A 24414-nucleotide genomic window follows, 5' to 3' on the forward strand; every position below is an offset into this window, starting at 1 on the left:
TCTGCAATGCACTTTAAAAGTTATTATTGTTCCCAGAAAGTAAAGAGATGAAGAAAGAAAATAAAATCAATCCCAGGAATTACTTATTTTGCCTGTGTCTCACAGTTTCTTTCCATCTCAGCTGGTATCTCATAAAGTGAAGAGCTGAACACCTAATCATTCAGGTAGGCAAGTCCATCTTCGTATCTGAGCCCTCTCATCCTATGCTCTTGTCTGATGAATTAAGAAGCACAGACAAGGACTTTATAGATTTTCTTCAGAGGAAGGAAAGTTGTGGTGGTGGCTGGTTTTGCTCATGATTTCATCACTAATTCTTCTGCTGAAGTCAACAGATATAGGGGATATTATAGTTACAAACTGCAGCAACAATCAATTGACCCCACCTGTTACCAGGTCCTGACACAGACTCTTCATTCTGCTTCACATTATTGACAATGACATCAAACCCCATCCTTACCAGCTCCTAGAAAAACTACAATCTGTACTGTCAGTCCCAGACCCACCCTATTTAAAAATATCAATGAAGGAAATCCTACCATATTTGTATTATGTGCAAGAGAAAGCTAACTGAAGAATCGGCAGAATTCACAGAAACCATCATCAAGCCTCCACTTGTTTAACGGTTTAGTTTTCTCACACACATACAAAAACAAAAACAAGTAAAACCAACACCATCTTGGCCAACCACACAAGAGCATCTTCAGCAAGAACTCAGATTTCCTGTCTAGATATAAATTGATTCCATTTTCACCCACAACTACTTCTTTACCTACCCATACATACTGACTGATCCACCGTATGCCAAATCACAAATGAGACATTAAATGTAGCAATTATGCACAAAAAATACACAGATAACAATCTTACCTCATAGACTCCCTCAAATTTGTATGAGAACATTCAATAACTACCACTTCTCCATCAAACAATCTCACATACAACTACCACAGTATCAATTTCTTAGCCACTCAACATCAATAAAGAAAACCTACAAACTATGTACGCAAAATATGTGCAAACTGTCATACCCATCATTATAAAACCAGGTGCTTCTTGAAACACCCCAAGAAAGCTATAAAATACAGTAAATCCTCAGATACCACTAACATTCACTGTGTATCATACTCTCAGAACACCCAGCTCAGCAATCCAGACCCTTAACTAAATAAACATACCACTCCAGAGAAATCCGTCAAATCTTTCACTGAGTCTTCTAAACCACTCAGTTCTGACTCTGAGGGAGACTCAGAAAACCCAGCTGGTTCCCAGAGCTAAAACATAAGCTTCAAAGGATGCTAAATAACATAACAGGGAGCATAAGGATTCTTATGCTTTAAAATTCTCACTCACCCCTACCACAATGCTTCAGATTCATCTCAATCTCCCTGACTGAAAAGATTTAATGGTTCAACTGTCTCTTCTCTGAATAATACCCTTTCTCCTTCCTCCACACCTGCTCCACAGATATCCACTATTTGTTCTTTCAGACGATGCAGGTCAGTAAACAGGTTAAACTTATAACAACTCACACTTGCACACCAAGACTTCTCCTGCTACTTCAAACTTAGGGATTCACGTGCTTAAAAGGTGGTTTATTTTACAGCTATCGCAATTGGTCTAGGACATTACCACCTTCTTACAAAACCTGTAAAGCTTTTATTCCTGGAAAATCATAATTACAATGGTATGAGTGCATTAAAGTATTTGTTGCTAGCATAAAGACTTTTAAGTGCTAATATCTAGGGAGATCAATAAAACAAAACCATATAGGGCTTCAAGAAGCCTGATTACAATGTTTTGTCTACAGCAGAAAAAATATTTCCATACTGCATATAAAAATAGGATAATTATTTAGCAGTTTAATTTAAGGAAGAGCATGCAGGCCACATACTGCAGTAACAAGAGCAATTACTTTTGTAGTAAGTTAAATATTAGATTTGGAATGTTTTCAAACTAAGCATAATAATGTTTTAGCAGCAGTTTATGCTATAAAGAAATCCAGCAGTGTCCTTTTATGCATTTGAAAATTTAATTTTTAACATGCTAAAACTTTACAGGTACCGCAGTATAAAAATGATGTTAAACAGCATTTATCAAGTACAGTAAATATACTAAAAATTATATTACCATCTATGCAATTATTATGTATAATTTACATGTGCATAATTTACATGTGCATGCCTATTTTACATACGCATGTAAATTACATGGTAAGAGGTATAAAATTAATCTGTACATGGTAATTCAGTTAGAGGGAGAACTGCTTTCTAGAAATGTGATCTGTACTGGTTCTATACTTCCTTTCATTAACCCAAATATACTGCAAATATTGTAACAAACTATTGAGATTAGCTTGTTAACACTGGTTGCAGTTTTGCACAAACTATTAAACTAACATTGTATTTATTTTATTATGCATGCAAACAAAGTTACTTATACGCTAATAATTTTGTTTTGATCATTTACAAGAACAGAACAATTACAAACCAAGCTTACTAAACTGCAGTTTTCATGAAGTGCTACAAAGTTTTGATTTAAATACACAAAACCTACATGAAGTAGCTTTATCCATACAATAATAAAATGAAAATTATTCACAGTGGAGAAATTGAGAGACCTTCTTATATTAGACTACCTTCTAAAATCATAGAATAGTTAGGGTTGGAAAGGACTGTAAGACCATCTAGTTCCAACCCCCTGCCATGGGCAGGGACACGACACAATAAACTGTTATTGCTTTATCCAGAATATTTAATAAAAAAAAACAGCTTTAGATATTTCAGACATCTCAGTCATCAATTACTAGTCACCCCATTTTACTTTCTATGTTTTGGACATAATAATTATCTTGAGGCTGATGCTTTGCATGTTGTTCAAAATCTTAATGTCAGAAAGCTGTAGCAAATTAAAGTTTGAAGGGGAGAAATTGGATTGATTTTTAAGCTCATTTAATATATAAAGGAAAAAAAAATCTGAAGTCATTGTTTTCAAATTCGCTGTTATGCCTTCCAGAATTCTTCACAGGCCATTAAGTGCATAATATGCATTATTGCCTTTGGGTATTAAAAACAAACTATTAAAAAATGCTATTTTATGACCAAGGTAGAACACATACTAATTTTCTTCAACAAAGATTTCACAAGATTTTGGTATGTAATTTTAATATTCCCTAAATTGCTATATTATCCCGATAAACCTAACCACTCAGGACACACACCACACTCCAGTACTTCAATAATGTTCCTTGAAACAAAAAATACTGATTCAATGGAATACAACTCACTATGATCTTTTAAATTCAACAGGGGAAAAATACACACACACAGAGAAAAATACAGTAGAAATGCTCTAACAAGAAAGATAATGTTGACGCACAGATTTTCAAAGGAAAGATGCAACGAGATCATCTAGAAATGCAGCTACCCTATTACATGAGGCTTAGTTTTCATGAATAGATGACAACAGGATCTGTCTTTCTCTAATCAGAGGCAGCCTAACCCTCTCCAGTTAATAGAGATCTCAACAATGTGTATAGCTTTGGATATTTTACCTGTGCCTTTCTGACTCTAATTTAAAGAGAACATCCAAGAAATTAAAAAAGAAGTTCATATTAAGGAATATAGTTCAAAGAGCACTACCTCCTGCATCAACAATTTGGACAAGAGAAAGTGAGCATTTCTGAACACAGTTAACATCACCCTCAATATACCTGGAAGCAATAAACCAAGTCTACAGCTTGTATGAATCAGTACAGCTCCATTAATTCCAGCAGTAACAGGTCAATTTGTGTGACCTAACAATCTGGCACAAATCTGTTAAGAGTTTTTCAAGCTTTAGCTTTTGACATACAACTAGCTTAGAGAAGAGATCGCATGTGAGTTGACTCAAACATAGCATTTGTAGTGGTAGACATCCATCAAAAGTATACAGATCCGAAAAATTAGCTCGACTGCTAGGGTTCTAAAATTTTCAGTTAAAGATAATACACTAACTACTTCTGAAAACACCAAAGTGAAACAGTGTGGGGAAAAAAAAAAAACCAAAACCCACAACTTTCTTTTATTTCTTAAACTACAGTGATTTGTACATACATAACTCTATCTTCTTGTGTACTCACAGGGGAGGAATTTGAAGTTGTAACATGGGAGACAAGGTACCTCACTGATTTTAAGTCAAGTCCAACATTTAAGCATTTCTGAGGTTCACAAAGCCCTGCAGGCACCACAGTTCTCTCTGTGTCTAAGTTATGCTGCTAAAGCTTGAAGAGGAAAAGAAACCTTTATCCTAGAACACCCTGTGACACCATAGTCATGGCATGCTACCATGCTCAGAGAAAGCCTGAGTCACAGCCCCAACAAGGCAGGGGTCCTTTAGTGAAAGGGGGAAGCAGAACTACTTTACTCCCTCTTTACCCATCCTTCTTCCATTCTTGGAAAGTGGACCTTTCTCTAAAATATGAGAAGTTTAAGGCTGAATTTTAGGATTCTGAGGGCACAGATGCTACCTTGCTGTTTAGACTAGATGCCCAAATTCCCAGGAGATAAAGGTTTATGCCATTACTGACCAATTGAAATCCTTGCCTACCTACCGTGCCAGTATTCCTTATCTCAGTCCTGGCCCTTCACATACACTGTATATAAAAATCAGATATTTAATTCCACTTGGCAAAGGGTATGTAAAGATTATAATTTAAATGCACATTATAAGGCTTCAATTATTCTCTGAATCTAAGTTAAGTCCTGGAAAGATCTGAATATAGACTTGAACATTCTGGAATTTTTTATTTTTTTTTTTTTCACTGACATGCTCCCCTGGCCTTTTTTAAAAAATTGTATCTGAAATTTTCTATTGAAATGGAATTTAATCACAATGCACATTTATACGCCTTACACTCCTGACCAGATTATTAACCTAAAATATTAATCAGAAAGCAATACCTCATAGTTCTTCTGACATGTCAAAGTCCCAGACTGAGCCTCCTATCTGAAGCAAGAATTGGAGAATTGCTGAAGCATTTACATGTCTCAAAAGTAATTCAAAACCCAAGGACTCAAGGACAAGGCAAAGCCTTCCCAACACCCCAGCCCACCCCTGAAAACACCAAGCAAAGAGCCCAGTGGAAACTACAAGCAGTGTTGCATGTATCTGTGACCTGTGTCTCGAATCAATGCAGATAAATTAGAAGTATATTGCTTCTTGGATCAATCACAGTTGGATTTTGGACAGAATGAATGCATGTTTCTGTGAGTGGGTTCTGTATAATTCTGAAAGGCCAGAACAAGATGTATAGCTTGGGAAGTGATGTGTATAACTGTTTACCATTAAGCAGGAGAGAAATTACTGCAACAAATTCCCACAGAACTTTCATATACAACTTTTAACATGCCTTTTAACCTGCTTTACTTACAGATTATCCATGATGAACTCTTCATAATGAAAAAGAATGGTATGCAAAAATATAACCACTGATTCCACCTGACAGATTCCGAGGTGTCCCAGGTGGTAGTGTATGCTATACCTCAACCAGACAGCAGAATGAAGTTTAGAAATTATCCATTTATGCATTTTATAAACAGATAGAAATCAGAGATCATTATCAAAGGGAGCCAGCAGTTACATGTTTCCTTAATTTCCTGTGGCAATAAGGCACATTACATTTTTAGTGCCTGTTTTAATCAACAGAAACATAACTTTTTTTTCTAACAATTTGATGCGCATAATTTATTTTATGTCCTGCTTATAAGGCAGCACAAATCCAGTGAAAACTATAACCCAGGTGTCACTTTAGAAAGAATCACAAGAAGGATTTGGTGTGCTGGTCAGATACAAAACTCCAAACCATACTGATTCACATCCAGTCTCTAGTAAATGTTTAGCTATAAATTATTTCATTTTCTGTGATTTCCATTTAATTATACACATAAGTGCATTTACAAAAGGACTAACGTACCGATTCTATTTGAAATCTTTTATCCTCACACCTTTCAGGGTATACAGAATCAGCCCTCATTATCACCCCTTACTGGCAAGCAAAGCAGCAGAGGAAGATAAAAGATACCATCATGCCAGGAGCAGCAGTAAACAAGTATCACCTACTCAGAAGTTCGCCTGAGTCCAAGTTCCTATTTCTTTCCTTCTCCATTATATGTAAGAAGTTCTCTGTAATGAGCAAGTACTGGATGCAAAATTAGCCTGACTGAATACCTGAAATTTTCTTTTATGCACCTACTTGCTGTTTTGACTTAGAAGCACACTTGAACAGTTTATTTAGGATCTATCACATTTCTTTTTCACCACAAAAAGTTTCTGAAAAATAGTACCAGCTAATGTGAACTTAAAACCGGAGATAATAATGGTAACGACTGCATAAACTTTCTGAACAAATATTCAAAGCTCTCACAATCAGAGTATTCTACAAGTATATATCCTTAAGCTGACACACACAGCATGGCATATTCTTCAGAAGTTTACATTTTAATGTGTCCTGGGTTCAGCAGTAGCAGTCATTTTTCTCCTTCTTGGTAAACAAAAGTATTTAGAGAACCTGTTTGCAGGTGACATTACTATAAACATACAAATCCATAATTGCTCTTAAAAAAGAAAAAATGAATAGAAATTTCATCACAATAGAAATGGTTACACTGGCTTCTCCGGCTTCATGGATGTTTTGTAAACAGCATTTTCTAAACCACACAGGGATTTACCTCAAGCGACCTTAAACATCTGAAGTTGACACATAGTTTATGCCAGAGATTTAAATCCCCTCTTCCATCAGTGAAATAAAAGAAGAAATACCTTTGAAATGATTCATGCAGCTTTGCTTAGCTATCTTACCGGGTGATTAATTAACCCCTGAAGGAGGTTATTTCCTCTCTGTTGAGTAGTACAGGAGCCTAGATGACTATTTCTAGATGTCTAGCGCTACTGAAGATGGATCCCATCTTTAATTATTTGAATGTAAGGCCTCTAATACATCACCTAAGAAAACCTTCTGATTCTGAATACTGACAGCCAGAGGCAAAATTGCTCTGAAAAGGCTCAGAAAATAAGATAACACAGAATGATTTATCTTGTGCTCCAATTATGCCTGGAAACACACTATTTCTGTTGTAAGAAATATGTTTATGCCTTTGTTTCTTTCAGACCATACTTTCAAGATCTTTAATATCTACAAGTTCTTCTTCAGAAAGTTATTGCACAAATGTTAAAGTATAAATTCTCTTTTACAAATGAGTGGGTGTCTAGAATCAGAGATTAGAATAGCCACCTTCCATTTGAGTAGAGATGTTATTCCTATCTGCAAGAGGAAAAACAAAGTGTTTGGGGCAAAAGAGTTTTACAAAGTGAGCATGAGACAGCGCTTTAAAAAGTATGTTTGATCCCTTAATATGGATATTTTGGGACATACTGGGGAAAACCAAAAAGACCCTGGGATCTACTTGCTTACACAGCTGACAGACATCATAAAAAAAAGCATAAACACGTGAAATCATGGAAAAGAGTGACAATCAAAGAGAGACTTGAAAAATGCCCTCCAGAACGTACTACATTGTAACATTCTTGTTAGACATCATGTCATCATATTAGAATGAAAGTGTCACCCTTGTTTAAACTCTGAGAAGTAGTATGTTACTAGCAAAAAAATGATTCCCATCAATAGCAAACCTGAGTATGACAAACAAATATTTCTGTTACCAATAGCAATGGACAATCTCTTTTTAGATTATGCATAATCTATTCAAGGCCAGGTTAGAGGAGGCTTTGAGCAACCTGGTCTAGTGGAAGGTATTGCTGCCCATGGCAGGGGGATTGGAACTAAATGATCTTAATGGTTCCTTTCAAACTAAACCATTCTATGATTCTAGAATGCATGCAGCAATTTTTTTCACTTTATTCAGCACTAGAAAGTTCTCAGGTGTCCTAGTCTGGGCACTAAAATTCTGTGAAGAAATGGATAAACTGCAGAGAATCTGGAAATGCTGAGAACAGCAGTAAGAACAATCACAGGTCTATAAATGTGATCTACAGGAAAAGTATAGAATTTGTTGAGTTTGATTAATATAACAAGATAATTGAAGTAAAGACTTAGTCTTCAAATAAACACAAAGGTACTGTAAACAGGAGGGTAATAAACAGTTCTTCATCCATTGCAATGGAATAAAAAGCAATGGGCCAAAATGGCACCAAAGGACAAAAGATTAATACAAGAATCTGAGAAAAAAAAATTATATTTGTAATGATAAGTAAGGTTTGAAAGAGCATGCCTAGGAAGCAAAGGGATCATCCAAACAGCATATATTTCTAGGTAATTTGTAACAGTAGTCTACAAGCCAGCATAACCACTGGCCACTTCAAATCACTTTACATCATCCCGTCACCTCATATCATCACCTTATATCACTTGCTGCTTCCTCCATCACCCAGTGAGAAAATCCTGCCTCTATTTCTCCAGTTTCATTCCAGATAGTTTCTCCAGATATTGTGTCAGGCACCATAGCTTCAAGAGCTCTCTCTGTCCCTAGTTTCTTGGGTTTTTTCTTCTCCTATCTCTCATTCAAAAAGAATTAGCGCCAGTTATGCCTCAGTAGTGTACACAGATCAACATGTAAGCAGTCCTTTGGAACTGGTGAGCCACACCTCACAGTTTCAGTAACCCTTATATGTTCTCTCACAGCCTCCCCTGACATATTTTGCTAAATTCTATGAATGCAATTCCACCAACGGAGTGACCTTTCTTTCCAAAGCCTTTTTGTGCCTGGAAGTTGAAGGAAAGAGATTTTCCTCAAACATGTATCAATATATTTGATTGATGGCAGCTGATCTACTGAATTTTATATCCAAACTTTCCAAACAAAATCTGAAAGCATCTATAATATGTCATAAAAAATTGCAGGCCTCTTCAGGACACCAGTACACAAAAGTCTGTTTAGATTTCCAAGCCTTCTAATAACTGCCAGAGCTTCCTATATTTGTGTTAATTGAATTAATTCTTTCATATTAAGACCAGGAAGCCTTCCCAGCCATTCTTTATCTTCATTATATGCTTGTCTTCACTGATGCATATCCTTAATTGTGAATCAACTGATTATATGAAGCAAATACCTAACTCTAGAAATATCAAGGTAGCCATATTTATAGTTTATTTTGAGATTGTTTATTTGGGGAATTTCATTACTCAAACAGTGGCTGATGTAATTAATTCCAAATAACACACAATGCTAACAACAGTTGTTCAGATAAGAATCAGGCTTGGAATTTTAGTTAGGACATTCTTCTAGGTATTACAAGAAACACATAAAATATCTTAATGGTCAAAAAAGTAGTCCTTCTTTGAAGAATACAGACCTAGGGAAGCAACCAATGATTAAAATTAAGCTCTTACTCATTCCAGCAAGGAACAGAAGCTCTATCCACAAGGTAAATCAAAGTCAGAAGTATCCTTCTGTCCTTGGCTATGGTATCAAATAAAAAGACATGGGCAATTTGTGAAAGAAATACTCCTAGGATGTTGCCTCATACACCCTCAAGCTGAGGGTCAGCTTCCAAATAACTGTAGAAAAGACCATCTCCACTTATGCTTGGGATCCAACAACAATTTTTCACTGGACTTTAGAACAAAGACACATGCTGTCTGGATTCTAAAGACCATCAGATGGAAATAAAGCGTACTGCAAATGAAGAATTGTGGCATTACTGGACACGTCTGATAGTATGTATTACATGTAAATCCTGTTTGTTAAAAATTTTTTGCCAGTAACTTCTGAAGTACCTAAGATCATTGCATCTAATTTCCTGAATTTAGTGCCTGATCCTACCTGTTGGCCACCAAACACTTAATCTTGAGTTTAGCGCTTATATCTTAGCCTCAGTGGAATACCAATGCAACAGGACATATATTTATTTTTTAACAGAATAAAGATCCAAGGTATCAGCATATTATTAAGAGATAGTGCGTACATCCTAAGGACTCAGAGAAGTGTGATAGGATGGAGAGACAGAAGATCCCAATCACGGTCAGCTCCTAAAGAGTACAAAAGCCAAAAAACAAACCAGAATACAGTCACCAACGTAAGAAGAACCAGCAGGCATGATGAGAACTCAGTAGTTACTTTCAATGTTAGTATAAACATGACTACAATACAGATGTACCAAAACTAAATTGAAAAGCATTGAAGAAAAATTGAAGAATATTTCTAGTTTAAAATATTTTTTTTACTTCTGTCAGTCAGTGATAACGTGACTAATGGCTCATGAATCCACATTCATGATATTTATCTTTCTTTTCTTCCTGTCTCTTTATATCTGACCTTTTAAAACAGCATGTAGGGTATACTCCTTTCAGAGAGGTATACAGATATTGTAAACTAGTGTCCAGTCTGCAAAGAAATAATTTAACTTGAAACAAAGCCTTCTGGTTGAATTTCAAGGTCCTGAAGTACTTCTGCATTGTACTAACAAAAGTACTTTTAAAATACCAATTAGCATATCTCTGGCCAACTCTCTTATTAATTTTTAAACCTATAATGGTAAGGTATGCCTTCAGCAAGAGATATCAGGTTTTATAATTCATTTAAAATTGGAGTCTGAAATTTGGCAGATGGGTGACTGGAATAAGTGAAAGGAACCTAATCCCTAGTCAGTCCTGGGGTTTGCTTTTGAGTTGGCAGCTGTTAAAGTTCCAAAGCAACCCACAGCCCCAGTCCTTCATCCAGTCTTTCTGTGGGGACCATTTTGCTCCATCCCTCCTTGCAGAAAGTGTGAATTCCCAGGTGGTAACAACCCTGTTCACTAGAGGAACTTTTAGTAAATCCAACTGCATTTCACATCCTGCTAGAGGTTTCCATTCCAGGGCACATCAGTGCTGGCAAATGGCTATGACAGAGAACAGGTTGTGATTACAAAAAAAAAAATCACACTTCTGTATTTTTTAACACAGCAAAGAGAAAAAGGATTAAGATACAAGATTATATTTAACAAATTTTGCAGTTCTTTGCAAGTTTGGTTGATCCCTTTTCTCCTGGCTTGCCATGCCACACAGCTTTAGATAAGATGGACTGAACTTCATTACTCTCAATCAGCGTTTCCAGTTTACAAAACAAGTCTCTCAAAAGTTACTTTGTGATGCTCATAAAGCTGTTTGATTCCTATCTCCAGGAATGCCAGTGACTATCAGCAGTACATTTCAAATCAGGAAGTGAACACAAGACATTTTCTGAACCTGTTCAGTTGCATTTCCTATGACAGGAATTATGCACCAGAATAAGAATACCCCACTGAACCCCCTACCATTCTTCAACAATGAGAGAAACAAAATACCAAATAGCAGCAAAAACTCAGATTATTCTTTTTCCTCCATACCTGTTTAGAAGTAGAAACTCAGTTCCACCACTAAGTTGTGCAAGGATACACTGCCAAAGCACAAAATCAGATAAGAATTTTTCAAATCTAGAACATAACTGTTTCAGTTCATCAGTAGTCCAGCATGTTTAAAATGCACAAAAGGAAAATAAAACCTTTTTCTGCAACTAGTCAAATGAGAAAGGTATGACTGTCCAAACAACCATTTTACACCATTTTCCTCTCAAATACTTCAAAACACAAAAAAAAGACATAGTGAACCTGATCAAAGAGCTCATCTATTTTTGTATCCCTTCTCTGACAGCGGCTAGAAAGAGTTGCCTTCAAAAACATTTAAGACAGGGAAAGCCTATGTCATGCTTCCCTCCCCTGACCCCTTATTCTTCCAGCCTCCAACTATTTTTATTTCAGTGAATTTCAGAGCCACATGTTATTTTCCTAGAATTCCATTGAATCTGAAAACACAAAGCAAGGGTGGTGTCTCATCACACTGATGTCATATTGATTTTATCCTAGATTTTAGAAGATGGAATACTTTCACTGTCTCAAGCCAACCAACCGGCCAAAGGAAAAGAAAAGCCATTTACTAGTGGGGGTTTTGTACATTCACAACAGCAACTTTTATGTAATGAGAGAGAATTTTAGTTGTCAGAATTAACAGCTTTATTTAGCATTAACTTGGCAGAAAATTAGCACTTTCCATCTGAAAATAAAGCCTGAAGTAGTTATATTTTTCAATAGGTGATCAAAATTAATACAAAAATTAAGGATCTCTCAGGACTTAATCATCTCCTTCACACAGCTGACAGTAATTGTAACATAAATAATCTGTGTATAAAGGCATATAAAGAAAGCACTGATGAGATCCACTATTAAAGTATTTTGGTTGCACTTCATTTAAAGTCAAGTCCAGATTGAAGCACATTTCAGCCTACAGGATCATTTTATATCTGGACATCAGAAGCATATTCTGTGGTCCACTGCTCTGCAATAAACAGATGTTTGAATACACCCTATGCTACAGATAAGTTTACATTTGCCTCCTGGGATTTACAGGACATTGGTTCCTAATAAGCATATTTACTAATACGGCAAAATACAGAATGTGTGCGACAACACACATATAAAGTAATGCAAAAGACTATGATTATTCATGCATCTTTAGCTATATTTAACATTTACGATGGACTAAAAGCATACCAAGAAGCAAGTATTACACACTAAGTGCCTCTTGCTATTATGCACTGTAGAGCATTTGTTATGTATAAAGGAAAATATAAAATATGTTTGCTACTCTAAGAATGTGATTTCCCCCAGAGGGGGGAAAAAAAAAAAAACAAAACCACAAGATACTTTAAATGCTACACGAAATTCACTTTATGGTCTTAAAAATAAATATAGCTAAGAGGTCCAGGAATAAGAAAATTAAGTCTTTCAGTAGGAATAGATGAGAAGAGAGTGATGTTAAACTGTGTATTGTAAGAAAATAAGTGAATCTCTGGGCTTGGAGCAATGTTCACAACTCAACAAATTTGAGCTACTGGCAAGAGACAGCAGAGTTTAATCTAGCCTTCTCTGACATCCTGCTCAAGCAGTCCCTCAGCCATTTTCCAGTGTGCAAAATCAGGGATATAACCAGAAGTGAGGGTTTTGTGTGTTTTTGTATGCATCTTAAAGTAGTATTTATGTGTTTTTCACAATAGTGTGATGCCAGTTTTCGCTTTTTTTTACCTAAATCAAAATTAGTGAAGGAATTTAATGTTATGGTTTAGGATTTATAAACCCTTTTTTTTTTTTTTCCAAAGCCATACTACTAAATACATGGCTTAAGAAGTACATCCAATATCATAAAAATAACTTTTTCAGCTTTGGGCTTCCAGATAAAAATGTCATTTACAGAACCTATAAATTCTTATTTGTTAAATGGGTTTATGAAATCCAAATATTAAAGCACGTGATTTCTATACACATAGAATAAAAGCATATTAAAGTCTAATACATAGTTATGTCAACAATATTTTTGCTGTCTTTGATTCATTCATATTTTATTACAATTTTTGCTATACAGTCTTAGTGAGTGAAGAATGACAACTCTACCTCATATTTGTCAGAACTGTATCATACATCCATTATACACCATTTTGTACTTTGCAGGTTTATGTCTTTTAAGCTGTTACACAGTTCCTCAGTATATCCCATTTGATTTATTAATATTAAGCAGAATGTGATTAGACTACCACATCTCAATGAAATAATGTTCAGGTACATTAGCAATAGTTTCATTTCAATAAAAAGAAAGTTGACATGACAGCTTTCCTTCCTTCATGTCAAAAAATGTCTTTCATATCTGCACATATTACTGTTGTATGCTCTCACCTACTACATCTGTAAAATACTCTCTGTATCACCTTTTTGCATGGATCCAAGCCTTTGCAAGTATGATTAACGTGAATGCAGCATGCAAGGCTGACTACAGTCATTTGTGTGCCAGTATCATTGCTGGTATATTGCTCTGTATTCTAGGCCTCCAAGAATGATGTTATTAAATTTGAGTTCAGAACATCTATGTTAAAATCTGAACTTAATTAGCATTTCTTCACCTAGAGAATACTCAGAAACTTCACCATGTCCTAAACAATGAGGACTGCTGTAACATAAATACACAACAGGAGTTTATGAAATGTCATTGTATTGATACAATTAAGTAAACTAGAATGCAGGATTTCAGTGGGGACCTAAAACTGAAAATGAGGACACTTGCCTCCTTATTTCTATTTAACTATAATTCAAAATTCACACCGAGGCCTCCCTGATGAGGAAAGAATATACTAGTATTTAGCATATTCAGAGAAGTCCAAACAACCATCTATAGGGAACAAAGTTACTTTGCCTTCACATTTGCCATTACAGACTGCAGAAAATTAGATTCAGTGTCTAGGTAGGAGTACAAGACACTTCATTTAGTTGGGAAGCACTTCTAGTGGATTGCTGAATGAATATTCATTGCTACCTGATTCAAACCTTATTGTTCTAACTTCATAACTGTAATTTTAAAACACATGAAAAAAGGAGGAAATATCCAGTACAGGTCCCTGAAAAGAACTGTGTGGACTGTGGCCAAACAGAACCACTACAGGACATCACAGAGTATTGCTAACCATATGGGAAAAATAAAATAAAATAAATTTGATGGACTGAAAATATATAAAAATATATCAGGCTGACTCTAACAAACATAAGAGGGATAACTTCTAAGAGTAGATGCTAGTGAGAAGCATTCTTTTTGTAGGTGTGTTTACTGCATTTTGTAGGTGTGTTTACTTACATACATTTCTATCGTATTTTCTGATTTGGGTAATTTCCTGATGCAGTTCAGTAGCTGACCTATTGTCTCCTGAAATGGAGGTCCCTGTTAAAAGTAGGCTCAGTCAGAAAGGTCAGGTTGTTCAGGGCTTTACTGAGAACTTTCAAGGACAGAGACTGCACAACCTCTCAGGGCAACCGGTTATAACACTCAGCTGTCCTACTGCTCTTGTATGCTTCTTGTCTCTATATTTTTCAGGTCAGCATAGCCCACTTCACTTCTCTCAAGAAAAGCTACTTTTATTCATTCTCATGAATCTCAGATGCCCTTAATAAATCCTCAGTTCCTGGAGCTCTCTCTCAGCCATGTGTATAAATTAATCTCCCAAATTTGCAGCAGTTCATTATCTTGGGAGAACCTCCTACTAAGCCTACCCTATGGCAGAACACAACACAGCATCTTGTGCCCTCTGAGGTTTACCTAAGGCTCCTGCTAGCTCTTTGCATTTGCTATTGATTTATTTTGCAGACACCCCATACAGTTTTTGAGAAAGAAGCAATTAATAACTCAGCAGCATTAATGAAAAAAAAAAGTAAAAAAAAACACCAAACCCAACAACAACAAAAGAAAGAGAAACCCCCCCTCAATTTAACCTACTAGAAAATTCTCGTGAAGGTAATTACTATTACTGCATAAAGAGTTTTATTCTTAACTACTTTAAGAGAGATCCTTCTTCACATAGTGCTTCTATGAAATAATAGAATATATAGAGTAATAGAATTACTTAAGTTTTGATGCCTTTCTGTAATTGCACTATGACAAGTTTAAAAGACAGAGGACTGGAAGCATAATGCTCTCATTAGTCTTCGCATTTGAACTATTACTGCAGACTATGCTAATGTGTACAGTTAAGCCAGACTAGAGTGAAGAGATAATTTAGCCTTCTTCTTCAAAAAGTAACTGAATTTTATATAGAACCTAAACATAATATGATATGCAGTTGAATAAACTTATTTTCAAATTTTCTGCATTAAACTAAGGTGTAAAATAACAGATATCCACCTAGCAAATAACAGAAATGAAAATCCAAAACCTGGTATATATGTGCTATATAGAAAACACAGTACGTCATGCATTTGTTAAAATAATGCAAAAAGACACTAGAAAATTACTAAATTCTGAGGCTTAGCATACATTATCTTGATAGAACACGCAAAATTACTAAAATTTTCATTCCAGCACACAGCATGAAGCATCATTTCTTAGTAATCAACAATAAGAAATATCTATCCATAACTGACTGTGAAATTCAGTCATCATATTGAACTGTGATGACCATAAGTGCCATTAAAAACTTTCTAACTCACACAGTTCTAACCATGCTGGACTGCAACATTAGAACAGCAAAATGAGTTCCATTTGGATTGCAGAACATGAAAACAAAAAACAACTTTCCTGTTTAAGCCAATTTTCTCAAAATATGTTTTCAGATTAACTTAACTGTGAGAGATTTAAACTGTTTGGTACCAGAGGCTCACTTGCATACTTGCATTGCAAAATTTAAATCAATTAGCATAGTCGAGTCCTACCAAGTGTTTGTCAGCAAGATGAATTATGTCTTTTCTCTTAGTTTACCCTTGAGCTATTGTGATGAATAAAGTAAGCACACTAGCACTAGATAAAATGTAGAGAACCTTAAATCACTCCACTGAATTAGGAATGTCCATAAATGAAACTTACAAAGCTGTCATATTTCTGCATAGCAGCCATTTTACAAGGATTGATTTTATGTCAATATGTATTTTAAATGTATAAACACTTAGATATTTTATGTTAAAAGTGTCTTATAGGCAGATATAAGCAGCTGTGCCATGTCTGGCCCAAATGCTTTCTCAGACTGTGATTAATAGCAGGCATTCAGAAAAAAAGTGTGAGAAATCTCAGATTAATTCTATTTGCTTATATCTGCAGATGGTTTCATCACTTTGAACTATTTTGAATCTTAATAAATTCTTATTTTTATTTCAGTACTGTTTGTTCTAATGTTTTTATATATGGCTTCCAAATATATGTATGCTGATAAAGATACATAGTCTACTCTAACTTTGGTAATAAAAGGAATGAAAGTTTAAGTCAGTATTGTTACACATACCACTGCCGGCAGTGTGCACTCGCAGCCCAGAAAGCCAACCGTATCCTGGGCTGCATCAAAAGGATGTGACCAGCAGGTCAAAGGAGGTGATCCTGCCCCTCTACTCTGCTGTCATGAGACCTGATTTAGAGTATTGTGTACAGTTCTGGTGTCCTCAACATAAAAAGGACATGGAACTGTTGGAACAAGTCCAGAGGAGGGCCACAAGGATGATCAGAGGACTGGAGCACCTCCCATATGAAGACAGGCTGAGGAAGTTGGGGCTGTTCAGCCTGGAGAAGAGAAGGCTGCATGGAGACCTCATAGCAGCCTTCCAGTATCTGAAGAGGGCCTATAGGGATGCTGGGGAGGGACTCTTCAAGGGGTAACGGGTTAAAACTTAAACAGGGGAAGTTTAGTTTGGATATAAGGAGGAAATTCTTTTGTGTTCGGGTGGTGAGGCACTGGAATGGGTTGCCCAGGGAGGTTGTGAATGCTCCATCCCTGGCGGTGTTCAAGGCCAGGTTTCACGAAGCCTTGGGTGAGACACTTTAGTGTGAGGTGTCCCTTCCCATCGCAGGGGGGGTTGGAACTAGGTGATCTTAAGGTCCTTTCCAACCCTAACTATTCTATGATTCTATGATTCTGTGATCAACAGTTTCATATAGGATACTCAAAAAAAGGTTTTTGAGAGATGAAGTGCATGAAATACTTGGCCCCTTCTTTCATACCCGCTTTTTTTTTTTTTTTCACCTCATAACATTATTTTGCAAAACCTACACGGAGAGCAGAAATCTTGACATTTCAGTGGGAGACATACATTTCAAAGGATCAAATTGTTCTTATAAACTGAAGGTAAAAGAGCAAATTAAATACATCAGCTGGAAGAAATCCATAAGATAGTAAAGTTCAAAATATCAGAAATAGAATTTGCAACTTCCCTGAAATGAACAGTTTACAGAAACCATTAAGGATTCTCTATGAATTTTGTTAGTGTGCTTTTCATTTCTATGTTATCATATGGGGAAAATGAGTATTTTTACAGCTTATTTTATTATTAGTTTTTTAATATCCTGCAAATCATAGACACTCAAAGAGGAAAGGGTTTCTAAAGAATAAGCAATATTTTCTGGAAGATAATCCATTGCCCTTCTTGCAATGAATAGCAAAAAATCTTAAGCAAGAAATCCAATATCAACTACTTGATAACTAACCAAAACCTTTTCTCAGTAGTCATGTGTAACCAATGCATAGCAGAGCTATGGCCTAAAATTCAAACCGAAAAGAATACATCACTATAGAATTAAAATCTTTTCCTATTGTGTTAGAAATGCATGTGCTAATTTTGCACAGTATGTGCACAGGAAACCCATATTCTCAGAAAGTATCAAACCTCCTACATACACATGCACATCTGTATGCAAACATGCATAAGTGCCAACTGTCTAGTGCTTTTGAAATGCAGCAGACTCGCTCTGCAGTTTCAAGGACAGACTAACATCATTCAGCACTGTGTCAGATGAAGAAAGTACTCACCCTGCAGCTCCTTGCCTTCACCACTTTCTTTCACACTCTATTCTAACTGTAACAGAGCTTTTATAATGCTCCTCATAGACTTAAATTGTGGAATTCAGTTTAAAATGTTCTTAAAAAACAACCAACAAACAAACAAACAAAAAAAACAACAAAAAAGAACAAAACCAAATAAACAGAGCAAAACATTCAAAATGGCTACCAGTTATCCAGTACATCATGATTTAGTGGGTGGTTACCTGTCCAAGTGGAGACCAGTGACAGTGGTGTTTCTCAGGGGTCAAGTACTGGGACCAGCACTGTTTAACATCTTTGTCAGTGACATGGACAATGGAATCAAATGCACCCTGAGCAAGGACACCAGGCTGTGTGCTGCAGTTGATACTCTGGAGGGAAGGGATGCCATCTAGAGGTATTGCGACAGGCTTGAGAGGTGGGCCTGTGTGAACCTCATGAAGACCAACAGGGCCAAATGCAAGGTCCTAAGCCTGGATCAGGGCAATCCCAAGCACAACTACAGGTTGGGCAGAGAATGGAGAGAGTAGCCCTGAAGAGAAGGACTTGGGGTTGTTGGTTGACAAGGAGCTTAACGCGACCCGGAAATGTATGCTTGCAGCCCAGAAAGCTAACCACATCCTGGGTTGGATCAATGGAAGCATGACCAGCCAAGGGAAGTGATTCTCTCCTCTACTGCACTCTCACGTGACCTCAACTGGAATATTGTGTTCAGCAGTGGGCCCCAAGGTAAGGATGTGGACCTGTTGGAGTGAGTCCAGAGAAGGACCATGAAGATGACCAGAAGATGAAGCTCTTCTCTGTGAAGACAGGCTGAGAGAGTTGGGCTTCTTCAGGAGAAAATAAGTCTCCAGGGAGACCTTAGAACAGCCTTCCAGTACCTAAAGGGAGGTTACAAGAAATCTGGAGAGGGACGTTTTACAAGAGCATGTGATAGTACAGAAGGTGTAATAGCTTTAAACTGAGAGAGTAGATTTGAGTAGCTTCTTTATTGTAAGTGTGGTGAGGCACTGGAACAGGATGCCCAGAGAAGCTGTGGATGCTCCATACCTGGAAGTGTTTAAGGTCAGGATGGACAAGGTTTTCAGGAAGCTGGTCTAGTGGAAAGATGTCCCTGCCCATGGCATAGGGTTGGAAATAGTTGATCTTTAAGGTCCCTTCCAACTCAAAGCCTTTTGTAATTCTGTGTGCAATAAGCCAAGCAAGAAGAATACCTTTTGCAGCTGCAATCTTTACTGTTTGGGAAACTGTAGTGTTATATCTATGTACAGAGCTCCCGCACTTGCAACACAGCTGACACTTCTGGAAAGAACTGATCTACTGCATATGTATAACAACTGTGTATCACGTGATAGTGGTCTCTGCTTCACTCACCACATCTTACATAAAAATGCTTACAGTTCTTAGAAGTCCAGTCTGGAAACTGTTCATTTATATATCAGAAAACCAGGTATACAGTAATATAAAGAAAAACTCATTCTGAATAAAAATGTTTGAAGCTAAGTGTATGAATATTTTAACGGAAAAAAAAAAAAGTAACAGGTAGTTTTGGAAACAAACAAAAGTCAAAAAACAAACCAAACAAACAAACAAATAAAAACCAGAAACCGAAACCAAAACCAGAAAACAAAACGCAAATCAAACCAAAGCAAAACCCCTAAACATTAAATGAATTCGTATACAAGAAAACACTAGCGACAATGCAAATCGAGGAACCTGGCTTTAGTGATGTTGTAAAAATGTAACTTTCAAAAACAGTTTGGATCCCTTACAGGAAAAGTGAGAAAACTGAAACTATGTAGAAGTATCAAAGCAAGCAAAAGTAGTGAAGTTTTTACTAGGAGTTAGCCCATACAAATTAAAATTGTGGTCAGCCCTGGAACACTGTTTTGAACACAGATTCTGTCAGATTACCAAATTTTAGAAGCATGTCCCAGAGAACCACACAATTCAAAAGTTGTTACATTTGCATTCTCAAGCAATATTCCTTTTGTTGATGTGGAGATCTGTAGATATAAATGAAAATTGTTTGACTAAGGAACCACAGATGCTCTCAAGTTGTTGACTGATCATGTTGGATTAAAACTGCATAAACAGAAAGTGCTATAGAAAACTCAATCCCTCTTGAAACAAAGCTGTCAAAGTACATTTCATTTAGCTACTTCAAAATATCGCAATAAGAGTAGAAGGCTAAATGTCCTCTCTCAAACACAAATGCAATTACATACCTACAGGACATTTCAACAAAAAAAAACGATACTTGGCACAGGCCTATTTTGACAGAAAAACTAAGACACTTCAGTTATGTGTTCAGAAAGACAAACTCAGGTGTTTACATGTAAGCATCCATCTGCTTTCTAGTCTCTACTGATGGTCTTGGCTAGATCTCTGCTGCGTATCACAGGACTTTAAACACCTCATTTCCCAGATACCTGCAAGTAGGTACTTATATTTCACCATCAATCTCCTAACAGAATTCTAACCTTTAACCACTGAGCAATACCAGGTTTTACCCAGGCTGCAAATGATTGCCAGCAGAGAAGAGACTTTTTAAAGGTAAAAAATGCGCAGTAACAAAATCTGGCAGTTGTATTTCCTACTCACACCAGTGGTAACTGTGATAAAATCTTAGAGGATTTTGAAGTTATTGTAGACATTTCATAAGATGTCCAAAATGGACTACCACTAGAAAAGTCTGAATTGTCTAACCATATATATTAGTCCTCCTGACTGCCATTGTCACTGTCACTGTTACAGTACAACAGCTACTTCAGTGAGTTCCTCTGAACGATTTAATCAACACAGCATGGAAATCAGAGATGCCTGGAGACCAGTTCTTGAAGCAACATGCATAATAATTTCAGTTTAGCAGCAGATACAATTAACCATATTGTAAGAACAATATCCAGAATATAAAGAAAAAAAAACAATGCGATTATAGAAGCTGACATTTGTCTCATTGTGACACAGGTGACTATGTTAAATAAACCCAACACATTTGAGGAAGGCTTTAAATGAAGTTAGGTCACTTTGACCCTATTTTTGTATCCTAGTTTGCCTAAATAGTTATAATTGGTCTTCTGAAAAACCACCTCCATTTCTCCCCTATATTCCTGCACCTTATTCCTCAATTCAATTATCACCTTAAACGTGCGCCACTTTAAAATGATGTTTCCAGTGAAAGTATAAAAACACTGTAATATATCTTGTGGTATCTTTGCCATATATCCTGCTCAAAAAGCTCATGCATCACTTCTCTAAAGCCCACGCTTGCTTTCTCATGAAGAATTTATGTTCTAAAATTATCCGCCACAATATCTTGCTCTATTGATACATATTTCCACTTCTTACAATCAAGTAAGCAAACTGTTTTGCTAACTAGGAGTTCTGTCTTACTTTCAGACTAAGGAAACGGTGTTAACTATTTTAGTATTTTCACCCAATATCCTTATGCACAAATATGAAAATTTAACATTGACAATATCCAAAGTGCTGTGTATACTCCCAAGAAGGCTGTGAGAAGTTTTTCTCAAAGCTAACAGAAGACAATAAAAAGTTTAATCAGCTGAAAGATCAGGTCAAAATTGATGCAGACATCGGTATGAGATGTTTACAGAACTCTTATACAGGCAAGCCAACAGCAAAACTATTGAACTAATAAGGAAGGAAAGAGAATTGGTATTTTAAAGTGTGCAGTTTATATAAACCTTTAGAGAGTAGACTGCATATATCCCAGCACTAGTCTCTCCTACGATTCTTATCAACATATAGGAGCAGCATTATACAACATAAAGGCTTGAACAACAATGGAAAGGTGGCTGGGCTCTGGGCAGTTTGGAAAGGAGATCTGATGTTTGTTAATTGTAGTGATTTTAATCCCAGATAAATAGAAGGTATTTTCTAAGTAACAAAGCTCATAATAGTATGAAAAACTAGTCAGCACCCTCCCTTATACTTGGACATGTACAGCTGAGATTACTTCAGAGAAGCAAGTTTGGAGGAGAGTTTGGTAGTCTCCCAGGAGTGCAGCAGAAGAGCACAGTCCCCTTCTTTAAAGCCTTCCACCTCTTATGTTCCCCGACAGCAGAACTCAGATACTCCTCTCTGAAGCCACCACTATTATAAATGATTTTCTAAGAAGGGCAAGAACAGAACTGATGGAGAGGGATTCCGATAACAATGATTTACTGTTATCAGTGTGAATATCCACAGAAAGGAGTACTCTGTATGAAACAAACTGAACCAGTATGTCTGGTTTAACTGGCAAGACCTTTTAAAATGGACTATGCAGACAGCCCAACACCATTTTAAGGCTGAAAAGATTCAGTGTAACAGGAGTTCTGATGTCACACACATGAAACACTGATATACCTCTCAAACATTGTGAAAGGGAAAAGAAAAAGACGATTTTAAACCACAGTAGCTTTAAAAAGAATTCAACAGTACTGTTCTAGTGAACTAAGCTAAAGTTACACAATTGTAAGTACAGGAAATTAGTAGCTCTTTAAGGAAATAATATGTATTAATTTCTAAAGTAAATTATTTAGTCTACTGGAAAGATTTCTATGCTTGTAATTTTCAGCAATCCGACAAAATACTGTTTTATTATGTACGCTTTGAAGGTTAACACCTTTCCCACCAAGTTACTCATTTCAGACTACACTACAGATACTACTGGATTTCACAGACCGTAATAGCCAGTCCTAATATAAAAATAAAAGAAGGACATGTACAAGATTGAAGGGAGACAGTCAGGAAGTAAAGAACTGCCACATCGTGTTCTAAACTGGGACCTGTAAGTCCAAATAAAGACTTAGCTACTTGAATACTTTTGCAAATATAAGTGATTTGCCTGAAGTTAGTTCCTAACTCCTTTATTAAAAAGGCAATGGAAATAAAGAAAAGGAATATGAACAGAAATCCATGGGCAAAAGAAGAGTGAAAGACACTTATTTCGACCGTGAGCTGCAGGGATTTTCTGTGGGGAAGAAGAATAGCAAAGTGGGCTAGTAATCAGGATTAGAGGGAAACTAAATCTGAGTTAAAGCATGGAATTGTAAGAATTATTTATAAAAATGTAGAATAGACAGAAGCATGCAACATGTATGCTCCTCTGCAGAACATCTATTGATGCATAACTGCCTTGGTATAATTGAAGTAGTCTCAAAGAAAGCTGAAGTAATCTAAAATGTTTATACCTAAGATTTAAAACAGAAGGGGTTTTGCTTCCTATAGTTTTCATGTAACTGAAAAATGAGCCACTGTGATTAGTGAGCCTTTGGGATCTAAACAGAGGATAACAAGAGATAAGAAAAAACAAAATCAGCTCATGTCTCTGATCTTACTCGCAGATGGTGACACAGGATTAATTAAGAGCATCACCTTGAAAACTAGCCACTTACGCAAAACAGTTGGTTAGGGTTTTGTTTGGGTTTTGCTTTTTTTTTTTAACTGTATGAATAACTGACTTGGAGAAATACATATGATCTCAGACAACAAAACACATGGAATGAGGGAGTCAATGAGAAGGCCAGAAAAATTCAAACCCAAGAACTAAGATTACAGACCATGAAGACAAAATGCAAAAATACCTCTAGACATAAAATCTTAGACAAGCTTTATGGCTCTAAATAAAGCCTAAAAATGGACACCACCTGCACAGTATTCTGCTCTTTCTGATGGTCTGAAAACTGTCTGAAAACATGAAGCAGAAAACAGTGAAAGCATACAGGATTTCCAACCCTAAATACACACAGTGGGACTAACACAGAAAGATATCAGTAGAACACTTAAAAACACAATATGCTAAGCAAAATACTTTGAAGGCATTGACAGGTCTCATCTGCTCAAATTCCAGGACCTGGATAGATGTGTTAGATGTGTTAGCGAAAATTTAGTGTCATATATTTTCAAAGTGTGGGACATTCTGCAGACAAAAACTGGTTTATTCTATGAAATAATCTGAGGTGTCATATGACTGATGAATAAAGGGTAAACAATTTCCAGGGCATAAACTTTTATTAGCCCACTTCAGTGCTCCTCATTCACAGGAGGTTTTTGAAAAGTATATGTA

At 36.4% G+C, this 24414-nt stretch overlaps 1 protein-coding gene across 7 annotated transcripts in view; it reads right to left on the reverse strand.

The window, feature by feature from the left end:
• The window catches only part of IMMP2L (inner mitochondrial membrane peptidase subunit 2), a 449643-nt gene that overhangs the window by 366698 nt on the left and 58531 nt on the right, over positions 1–24414 (reverse strand). The gene's annotated exons all lie outside the window — the stretch shown is intronic.

The sequence above is a fragment of the Pezoporus wallicus genome, unplaced genomic scaffold (genome assembly GCF_028554395.1).
Source record: "Pezoporus wallicus isolate ANWC-B61680 ecotype Strahan unplaced genomic scaffold, APGP_CSIRO_Pwel_v1 contig_7274, whole genome shotgun sequence".
NCBI classification, from domain to species: Eukaryota; Metazoa; Chordata; class Aves; order Psittaciformes; family Psittacidae; genus Pezoporus; species Pezoporus wallicus.